The 4,107-nt window shown below is 35.9% G+C and overlaps 1 pseudogene; it reads left to right on the top strand.

Annotated features, from left to right (window-relative positions):
• Positions 1-1,968: 1,968 nt before the first annotated feature.
• Positions 1,969-2,087, top strand: LOC148522208 (5S ribosomal RNA; annotated as a pseudogene).
• The last annotated feature ends 2,020 nt before the right edge of the window (positions 2,088-4,107 follow it).

Below are 4,107 nucleotides of genomic sequence, written 5' to 3'. Positions count from 1 at the left end.
CCGATGAGCAGGAAGTCCTACAGTGGTTGTCTTGACAACCGCACTAACATGAGTTCGATATGACAGGAAGTGGAGGGAGATGACACGCACACCAGCAGGATATGCAGCATGATCATGTTAATGGAGGTCAATTATGTTGGCTTTGATGATAATGTTTATATATTATTAATATCGCTCATTAGTGGCATGATGTCTTGATACCTTTGAGGGATGTGATTAGCTGCATTACACTGCTTCCAATGGATATATTGTTCTTAATGAGTGAGGGAGGAGTCTCTTGATTAGGCACATAGGTATATACCGGTGCTATGTATAACTTGATATTGCACCTTGACAAAGGTCCACGCAAAGGACCGAAACATCGGAATTTTGAATGCTGTAACTTTTTTTATTAAGATTAAATAAAGAAATACTTTTAGAAGACTGGTGAGTGCACCCCCTTCCTTTCTATTTTATATATATATCAAACAAACGCAATCAAGAGATCAGCACACCACCTTAATAAGGAAAAAAGTCTTTAGTAGAAAAATAGCATTATAACAGCATCATCTTCAAGTAGAAATAAATATCCATATGTCATATATAAAGTTCAGGCATGTATACTTAATAGCTGCTTGTGACCACATGCATCATGTAAAGAGTGCCCCAGGGCTGGGGGAGAGAATGATACAATTATTACAAAGAACTGTATAAAAGGTGTTGACACTAACAGCTATCTGCATTTCAAAAGTTGTCACCATAATAAATGGAAACAGAACATTCCCTACTCTCGGTTCCATAGGATTAAAAGAAACTGCAGCAATGTAGAGACATGCAATAAACAAATGGAACTATATGCTGAGAGATTCAGAGAAAAAAGGTTACCCAGAAGAACTGCTGAATGAAGCAGTTATTAAAACTAAAGAATTGGATTGTAAACTACTTTTGGAATTTAAGCCCAAAGCCCAACAGGTAAAAGAGATTGTACCGTTTATAATGACGTTCAATGGACAAGAAAAAACCATTAAGAAGTCCTTGGAAAAACATTGGCACATCCTCCAGATGGATCCCGTTCTAAAAGACATATTAAAAACCAAACCCCAAATTGTTTACAGAAAATCAAATAATCTGAAAGATCTGTTGGCTCCAAGTATGTTAAAAACAACTGATACAAACAAAAATATGATCCCAAAGTGTGTAGCCAGCTTTAAATGCGGACATTGTAATATCTGTAAATTCCATCATCCACAAAGAAAAATGTTTCAGGATTCCAAAAATACTAAGTAATATAAGATCAAAAAGTTCATGAATTGTAACTCTACGTCAGTGATTTACCTTTTAGAATGCACATGTGGGTGCAAATATGTGGGAAAAACAAAAATATCTTTGAAAACAAGAATACAAGAACACATCAGAAATATAAAGAATAAAGTAGAAGGACACATTGTTTCAAAATTTTTTTCTATTAAACGCAATTCAAATCCAGAAGATCTCATGTATAAAGCTATTGAACATGTCACGTTGGGCCAAAAAGGAGGAGACTTGAGCAATTTATTATCTATGAGAGAAATGTATTGGATCTTTGAATTGAACACTTTATCTCCTTTAGGTTTCAATGAAAGTTATGAAATAGTTAATTCTTAAAAAGCCCTGGACAAGAAGAAGAAAAATCAGTGCATGTATTAATACCTACTGTTATACCACTGTGTAGAAGCCCAGCTATATTTTGTTAACTCTACATAGTTGGGCCCGACTAGTACTTGGATGGGGGATATCCTAGGAATATCGGGTACAGTGGTTACAAGTACACCCTGACGGGAAGAAACTTTCAGAACATCACCTTGGGGGGTTACAATCCCACACCAGATCAAATAACAGGACCATCTGGACTTATGTCAGTCATGGATTTGAATATATTCAGCACAAGGAAAACTCTATTAGATTGTCATATGGGACAAAGAGGATGGCGGTGAAAAGGAGACATTATAAATATACTGTCATTCCACTCTGGTTATGCTCAAACTCGACCGACCTTGGAAGCTAAGCAGAGTTGGGCCTGATCAGTACCTGGATGGGAAACCTCCAGAGAATACTGGGTACAGTATATGACAAATGTCTTAGAAAAAGAAGATCGTCCAACAATAAGAATAAAAACATTTAAATTATTTTACTCATTTAGAAGATATTTCACTATAGTACCAGATATGATTCTAACACTAAAATTACTTAAGGTTAAAATATATAAATGGCTCTTATCTACTGTGTAAACTTATATTTCAAACATTCAGGTCTTTCAAAATAAACTAACATACTGAACATTTATAAAGGATCATTATACTACTATGTTTATTATCCCCAGATCGGGTGTGATGCACATGTGCAATCGAGTGCTCAAGGAAAATCCCATACTCCATGGCCGCAACATCCAAAGTGAGGTCGGAAGTAACAACATCTGAAATATGGGCGGAAGTAATGAATTACGATCTGGAGGACTCGCAGCCAAGACTATAGAAATGTAACGCACCGCAGAGATGATGTCCAGGTAATACAACTTCCGGGAATCGGCAACACAAGTACCTGACAGAGGCGGACATGACATCACCAGTCCGGGCAGAAGGGCACACGGATTAGCCCTATGTTCCGTGGAAGTTCCCGAAAAGTCTGTTTTCTAACTAGACTTTATTTATTCAGGAGACTAGTGATTAGAACTCCTCAGATGAACCTTTCTGAACACCCTACATTTTACCTCTTTTAAGTCCTGCCCACAGGTTGAAAGGGGCGGGCACCGTATATTGAGGCAAATTGCTCCTCATTAAGTTCCTTGCAGGGGGGTATAAAGATGCAGACCCCACAACATAACACTACTCCCTTGAAGAAGTCTTGAACTGATGAAATGCGTTAGAGCCTGTTGTTTCTATGCCTGTTACTTGAACTTTTAAATCGCTACCTCAGATAAGCTACCTTGATGATATTTATTTTATTCCCTTTTGTTTATTTATATCTGTATGTGTATCAATTACATTGCTTTTTAAAGGAAAAAAGTGATGTTTTTATTCCAAACTGTTATATCAAATTTTGTGTTATTAAAATTTTCACTGGGTGCACTTTAATACAGATTAATCTTTATATGATATATATATATATATATATATATATATAACAAACCCTTCCAATAAACAGAGGCACTCTGAGACTTTCGTAAATAAACACTAGGCTTATATTGTGAAAAAAGTATTTTTTCACAATATAAGCCTAGTGTTTATTTACGAAAGTCTCAGAGTGCCTCTGTTTATTGGAAGGGTTTGTTGGTATTGTGTACGGAGGGCACCTGAGCAGCTGGCTTGGAAGGAGGAGTGCCGGTCCGCAAGAGATTGTATATACATATATATATATATATATATATATATATATATACACAATCAGGCTGAAAGTGAATAGAATATGTTATGTTATATATACATTTTAACCAGCATACATATTTTAATCAGCTTGTTTGCACTTTATTGAAGTTTTGGTGTATATACATGAAATAGGTAATTGCACAATTTTTCACTGTTTTGCACATATAGTACTTGCACTTTGCAACATATAAATAAAATATATATATATATATATATATATATATATATATATTCTTGTACACATGTGTCTTTAGTCACTTATTTATTTATATTCAACTAGCAAGTCGCTCCATAGTCATTATCCATGTACAACTAAGCTTGCTGAAGGTGCATTTAAAACATCACTTTAGTGAGTTAGGGCAGCACAGATGGTGTAATGGTTAGCGTTACTGCCTCACAGCAATGAAGTCATGGGTTCAATTCCCACCCTGGACCTAAATGTGTGGAGTTTGTATATTCTCCCTGTGCTTGCATGGGTTTCCTCCAGGTACTCCGGTTTCCTCCCACACTCCAAAAATATACTGGTACGATAATTGGTTTGCAAGAAAATAAAAATAAAAATTAACCCATTTGTGTACATTTGGTAGGGAATATAGATTGTAAAGTACACTGGGGCAGGGACTGATGTGAATTGCCAAATATTGTCTCTGTAAAGCGCTGCGGAATATGTGTACGCTATATAAATAACTGGTAATAATAATAAAACTATGCTTGCACCCATGTTTGC

This window comes from Taudactylus pleione, unplaced genomic scaffold (genome assembly GCF_031769625.1).
Source record: "Taudactylus pleione unplaced genomic scaffold, aTauple2 ptg000151l, whole genome shotgun sequence".
NCBI lineage: Eukaryota > Metazoa > Chordata > Amphibia > Anura > Myobatrachidae > Taudactylus > Taudactylus pleione.
Note: the sequence above shows the minus strand (reverse complement) of the source record. Positions and strands in the feature narration are given on the sequence as shown.